The sequence below is a fragment of the Triticum aestivum genome, chromosome 2D, assembly GCF_018294505.1.
Source record: "Triticum aestivum cultivar Chinese Spring chromosome 2D, IWGSC CS RefSeq v2.1, whole genome shotgun sequence".
Lineage (NCBI taxonomy): Eukaryota > Viridiplantae > Streptophyta > Magnoliopsida > Poales > Poaceae > Triticum > Triticum aestivum.
The window spans coordinates 39,690,966-39,698,380 of NC_057799.1; the positions used below are offsets into that span (position 1 = coordinate 39,690,966).

The 7,415-nt window shown below is 45.8% G+C and overlaps 1 pseudogene; it reads left to right on the forward strand.

The window, feature by feature from the left end:
• Window positions 1-5,241: 5,241 nt before the first annotated feature.
• LOC123055605 (probable ubiquitin conjugation factor E4) lies at window positions 5,242-7,157 on the forward strand (annotated as a pseudogene).
• The last annotated feature ends 258 nt before the right edge of the window (window positions 7,158-7,415 follow it).

Here is a 7,415-nt window from a genome sequence, read left to right on the forward strand (position 1 = left end):
GGCGTGGTGGTGTGAGTTTAGTCCCACCTCGCTAGTTGAGAGCGTCGACTACCTGTTTATAAGCACTGCTGCCTCCTCACTCTCGAACTCCTCTAAACTGCAGGCCTATAGGCCTAATTTGACACTGCTTTGTCTGTGGGCCTGCTGGGCCTTCTGCGGGCCTGAATCCTGACCCAACTAGCTAGGTTTCCAGTCGTATTCAGGCCGTGGTGGCCCAGGAGGTGGCATTTTTTATTTTTTCTAGTTTTTTATTGTCTTTGTTGCTTTTTTTTATTTTGTTTCTACTTACAATAAAATACTTATTGTTGCTATTTTATTTATTTTATTAAGGTTTATTTATTTCGTTTATTATAGTTTATTTTATTTTATTTTGTTTCTACTTATTTATTTTATAAAAGTTTATTTTATTTTGTTTCTACTTATTTATTTTATTTTATTTTATTTTGTTTCTACTTATTTATAAAAGTTTATTTTGTTTATACTTTTTTATTTTATTTTCTTTTTTTCTTTTTGTATTTATTTTATGAAAATTCTTTTTGCTTTTAATGTTTTGAACAAAAAATACTTTGATAATTTTAGTTGCATAAATTCTATATAATTTTAGTTTCAATAATACTAGAGGTTTATAAAAGCTTTTTAGTTTATTCCTTTAGTACCGGTTCTTTCTGCCCTTTCTCACTTCATTTGTTATTTTTCATGCATTTATTGATTATTTTGAGCTATAAGACCCTGAAATTGAAAAGCATTTCAAATGAACTCTGAAAAGGTTGAAAGTTGGCATGGTGTCATCATTTCATCCACATAGCATGTGCAAGAAAGTTGAGAGGGTTACGGCAAAAACTGGATGCACTTCGTGTACAAAACGGACAATGGTATCATACTCGTCTGTTACAAAGTTGGCATGGTATCATCATAATAGTTGCGGGAGAAAGTCTTCACTTTTTCTTCGCTTGTGTCATTTGCTTATTGCGTCGTAACCATGGATATTCTTCATCGTTTATCAGGATGCTTGGGTCAGCCTTGACTTTGAAGGGAGGAATTTCATGAAACTTTTCATAATCTTCAGACATGTCTGTCTTGCCCTCCACTCCCACGATGTCCCTTTTTCCTGAAAGAACTATGTGGCGCTTTGGCTCATCGTATGATGTATTCGCTTCCTTATCTTTTCTTTTTCTCGGTTTGGTAGACATGTCCTTCACATAGATAACTTGTGCCACATCATTGGCTAGGACGAACGATTCGTCGGTGTACCCAAGATTTTTCAGATCCACTTTGTCATTCCGTACTGTGGGTCTACCTGTACACCGCCTCCTGACATATTGACCCATTTGCACTTAAACAAAGGGACCTTAAAATCATGTCCGTAGTCAAGTTCCCATATGTCCACTATGTAACCATAATATGTGTCCTTTCCCCTCTCGGTTGCTGCATCAAAGCGGACACCGCTGTTTTGGTTGGTGCTCTTTTGATCTTGGGCGATCGTGTAAAATGTATTCCCGTTTATCTCGTATCCTTTGTAAGTCAATACAGTCGAAGATGGTCCCCTGGACAACGAGTACAGCTCATCACAAACAGTGCTGTCACCTCTGAGACGTGTTTCCAACCAACTGCTGAAAGTCCTGATGTGTTCACATGTAATCCAGTCGTCGCACTGCTCCGGGTGTTTGGAGCGCAGACTGTTCTTGTGTTCATCGACATACGGGGTCACCAAGGTAGAGTTCTGTAGAACTGTGTAGTGTGCTTGAGACCAAGAATATCCGTCCCTGCATATTATTGAGTCCCCTCCAAGCGTGCCTTTTCCAGTCAGTCTCCCCTCATACCGCGATTTAGGGAGACCTATCTTCTTAAGGCCAGGAATGAAGTCAACACAAAACCCAATGACATCCTCTGTTTGATGGCCCATGGAGATGCTTCCTTCTGGCCTAGCGCGGTTACGGACATATTTCTTTAGGACTCCCATGAACCTCTCAAAGGGGTACATATTGTGTAGAAATACGGGGCCCAGAATGAAAATATCGTCAACTAGATGAACTAGGACGTGCGTCATGATATTGAAGAAGGATGGTGGGAACACCAGCTCGAAACTGACAAGACATTGCACCACATCACTCCTTAGCCTTGGTATGATTTCTGGATCGATCACCTTCTGAGAGATTGCATTGAGGAATGCACATAGCTTCACAATGGCTAATCGGACGTTTTCCGGTAGAAGCCCCCTCAATGCAACTGGAAGCAGTTGCGTCATAATCACGTGGCAGTCATGAGACTTTAGGTTCTGGAACTTTTTCTCTGGCATATTTATTATTCCCTTTATATTCGACGAGAAGCCAGTCGGGACCTTCATACTAAGCAGGCATTCAAAGAAGATTTCCTTCTCTTCTTTGGTAAGAGCGTAACTGGCAGGACCTTCATACTGCTTTGGAGGCATGCCTTCTTTTTCGTGCAAACGTTGCAGGTCCTCCCGTGCCTCAACTGTATCTTTTGTCTTCCCATACATGCCCAAGAAGCCTAGCAGGTTCACGCAAAGGTTCTTCGTCACGTGCATCACCTCGATCGAAGAGCGGACCTCTAGGTCTTTCCAGTAGGGTAGGTCGCAAAATATAGATTTCTTCTTCCACATGGGTGCGCGTCCCTCAGCGTCATTCGGAACAGCTACTCCGCCGGGACCCTTTCCAAAGATTACGTGTAAATCATTGACCATAGAAAATACGTGATCACTGGTACGCATGGCGGGCTTCTTCTGGTGGTCTGCCTTGCCTTTGAAATGCTTGCCTTTCTTTCGACATTGATGGTTTGTCGGAAGAAATCGACGATGGCCCAGGTACACATTCTTACTGCATTTGTCCAGGTATATACTTTCGGTGTCGGCTAAATAGTGCGTGCATGCGTGGTATCCCTTGTTTGTCTGTCCTGAAAGGTAACTGAGAGCAGGCCAATCGTTGATGGTTACAAACAGCATTGCGTGCAGGTTAAATTCCTCCTGTTTGTGCTCATCCCACGTACGTACACCGTTTCCATTCCACAGCTGTAAAAGTTCTTCAACTAATGGCCTTAGGTACACATCAATGTCATTGCCGGGTTGCTTAGGGCCTTGGATGAGAACTAGCATCATAATGAACTTCCGCTTCATGCACATTCAAGGAGGAAGGTTATACATACATAGAGTCACAGGCCAGGTGCTGTGATTGCTGCTCTGCTCCCCGAAAGGATTAATGCCATCCGCGCTTAAACCAAACCATACGTTCCTTGGGTCACCTGCAAACTCAGCCCAGTACTTTCTCTCGATTTTTCTCCACTGCGACCCGTCAGCGGGTGCTCTCAACTTCCCGTCTTTCTTACGGTCCTCACTGTGCCATCGCATCAACTTGGCATGCTCTTCGTTTCTGAACAGACGTTTCAACCGTGGTATTATAGGAGAATACCACATCACCTTCGCAGGAACCCTCTTCCTGGGGGGCTCGCCGTCAACATCACCAGGGTCATCTCGTCTGATCTTATACCGCAATGCACCGCATGCCGGGCATGCGTTCAGATCCTTGTACGCACCGCGGTAGAGGATGCAGTCATTAGGGCATGCATGTATCTTCTGCACCTCCAATCCTAGAGGGCATACGACCTTCTTTGTTGCGTATGTACTGTCGGGCAATTCGTTATCCTTTGGAAGCTTCTTCTTCAATATTTTCAGTAGCTTCTCAAATCCTTTGTCAGGCACAGCATTCTCTGCCTTCCACTACAGCAATTCCAGTACGGTACCGAGCTTTGTGTTGCCATCTTCGCAATTGGGGTACAACCCTTTTTTGTGATCCTCTAACATGCGATCGAACTTCAGCTTCTCCTTTTGACTTTCCATTGCGTCCTTGCATCGACAATGACCCGGCGGAGATCATCATCATCGGGCACATCGTCTGGTTCCTCTTGATCTTCAGCAGCTTCCCCCGTTGCAGCATCATTGGGCACATCGTCCGGTTCCTCTTGATCTTCAGCAGCTTCCCCCGTTGCAGCATCACCGTATTCAGGGGGCACATAGTTGTCATCGTCCTCTTCTTCTTCGCCGTCTTCCATCATAACCCCTATTTCTCCGTGCCTCGTCCAAACATTATAGTGTGGCATGAAACCCTTGTAAAGCAGCTGGGTGTGAAGGATTTTCCGGTCAGAGTAAGACTTCGTATTCCCACATTTAGGGCATGGACAACACATAAAACCATTCTGCTTGTTTGCCTCAGCCACTTCGAGAAAATCATGCACGCCCTTAATGTACTCGGAGGTGTGTCTGTCACCGTACATCCATTGCCGGTTCATCTGCGTGCATTATATATAATTAAGTGTGTCAAAAACCATTACAGAACATCATGAATAGATAATTAAGTGACCAAATTAATAGAAGTTCATCATCACATTAAAACCAAAGTACATACATAGTTCTCATCTAACAACATATAGCTCTCCAGAGCATCCAATTAATTAAACCATCCATCTAAAGTAAGAATTTTTTTCTTTCAGAAAGAAGATAAGAACAAGAGGCTCACCACGGTGGTGCCAGCGACGAGATCGGCGCGGGCGATCGACGGCGGTGAAGACGGGAATGGGACGTGACGGGCCGCTAAACCTAGACAAATCTCGAGGAAAATGGAGCTTTGAGGTCGAGCTTCGAGAGGAGAAAGCTTAACTAGTGTGGCTCGGGCATTTCATCGAACACCTCATGTGCATAGGAGGTGAGATAGAGCACCACAAAGTCCTCCCCTCGCTGGCCAGAAAAAAACAGAGCACTGGAGTGCTCTGCTCGCGGGCGAGGGATATATATAGGCACCTCATTGGTCCCGGTTCGTGACATGAACCGGGACTAAAGGGCAGCTTGTGGTCCCGGTTCAAGCCACCAACCGGGACCAATGATGGTGGGCCAGGAGCGAGGCCCATTGGTCCCGGTTCGTCCCACCAACCGGGACCAAAGGGGCCAGACAAACCGGGACCAATGCCCCCACGAGGCCCGGCAGGCCTCTGGCCTCACGAACCTGGACCAGTGCCCCATGGGTCCCGGTTCTGGACTGAACCGGGACTAATGGGCTGACCCGGCCTGAACCAAAGCCCTCTTTTCTGCTAGTGTGTCTTCCTTCGTATATGTTACATTGGGATACAATCTGCAAATGTATGTACAGATTCATTAGAAATTGATGGTTTCAATGCGTGTGGGTTGCGGGCATATAAAACGGCACATTTAGATGAGTTACCTCAGCTCTGACACTGATGCTGATTGGGGAAGAAAGAACCATGGAGATCTGCAGCTTGCTTGGGGCCTTCTTCCATGTCAGTGCTATCCCTGACCGTGAGTTTGCAAGCAAGCCTGATGGCAACAGTGCTTCTCCAAGGCATCTACACACAGGCCGGCTGATTTACTATCATCATTCGCAGCAATACAAAATGTTATGAATAGCTTGCAGGATGGGCTGAGTGATGTTCTTCTAGTGCTGCTTAAGAATTCGGATACTCGAGAAAAGGTCCTTGAATATCTGGCAGCGGTGATAAACACAAATGCAGGAAGATCTGGCATGCGTGTGGACCCTTTGAAATGCGCAAGTTCGTGTATGTTTGTCAATCTTAGTGCTGTCATGCTCAGTCTGTGCGAGCCTTCTTTGGATAAAATGGAGTTGATGAAGGGCAAGATTGATGTCAAGTACCTCTTCTGCAACAAAAGAGTAGATTTCAAGAGCTTGACCGCGGTAAATGCCTCTTCAGAAGAAGTCTCATCATGGATAGAGAGCTGGAGCCAAGATAATGCCAGTGGAAAGGCAACTAAAGAGAATTTCTCATTTATTTGCGAATGTTTTTTCATGACGGCAAGGGTACTTAACTTGGGAGTGACGAAAGTTGTGGCAGATCTTAAACATATCTCTCAGGAACTTGCAAGGTGTGAAGATGGTTTGGAAGCAAACAAAGCAATCAGAGATCAAGGAGGAAGTTCACCATAGCTTGAGCAAGATATAACATGCTCGGAGAAGATAGTTGCAGCCTTATCCCAAGAACAGTTCTGCTATGAATCTCAGATACTAAGGGACAGTGCTTTTCTTCAGCGTGCACTATCTTTCTACAGATTAAAATGATATTGTGGTCAGTAGGCCTAGTTGGGGGATTTAAGATGCCTTTGCCATCAGAATGCCCCATGGAATTTTCTTGCATACCGGAGCATTTTCTTGATGATGCAATGGATTTACTTGCTCTAACCTCTAGAATTCCAAAAGCTCTGGAGGGCTTCCCTTTGGATGATTTTCTCAATTTCAACATCATGTTCATGGCGAGCTCTTCCTACATTAAAAATCCTTACCTGAAAGCAAAGATGGTTGAAGTTTTGAAAAGCTGGATGCCACAAAGAAGCGGCTTGAAATCCACAGCCTCGTTATTTGAGGGGCACCAACTATGTCTCAATTATCTTGTCAAGAATCTTCTAAAGCTTTATGTGGATATTGAATTCACTGGCTCCCATACACAATTCTTCGACAAATTTAATATTCGACACAACATTGCTGAGCTTCTTGAGTATTTATGGGATGTTCCTAGTCATTGAAATGCTTGGAGACATATGGCTAAAGAAGATACGTGCCCCAGTCCCTGGTGTAGTTCTTGTTGTAGAGGTGAACCTTGCCGAACCGCATACGTGGATGCCTATGCAATCGTCTTGTCGTGCCTTGCAAAGTGGCATCTGTGCAAATATGTAATCACACACACACACACACACACACACACACACACACACACAACTATTTATCATCAGCACACCACAATGATTCATTGTAATCAACGAACTTTGTTGAGAGAAACCTGGAGGTAGGTCTCGATGCGGATGTCACCGGACACCCTCAAAGACGATCCATAGCGGCTCCCGAATGCGGCATCCCACCCCTGTTGTCTGCGTGCCGCCAATCAATCGATTCATTCATCGTTTGTTTCATCCCCAAATTCAAAGAGAACTTTGGAGCAATAGTGAGAGGTTTGAGAGTGGTAAACACACGGGTAATAAGGAGACCTTGGCTGGAGGTGACGCGGTAGAGGGCGTCGTGGAGGCCCCCAATGGCGGAGCAGCCGAAGCCCTTGGCGGCGGCGGCGAGCGCAGGGAGTGTGCGGTCTGGTTGCCATGCGATCCACCTGCTGCAGGAAATAGTGGATAGTGCCATCGTCGGTCTCCTCACCCACGGCAAGGCAGGATCAAGCCGCCGCCACCTGCACGGTAGATCATAGATCAAAACCACCACCGGCACCTGCTCCTCCATTGGCTCTGAGCCACCGCCGCCAGCAACTCAGCCTCGCCCTCTCCGCCCGCAACCGTATTACGTTTGTTCTGGCACGGTCCGCCCCGTCCTCTCCGCTCTGCTCTGTTCGATCTGGTGCGAGGTGGAGGGGGGTCGCCGATGGTGAGGAGAAGCTTA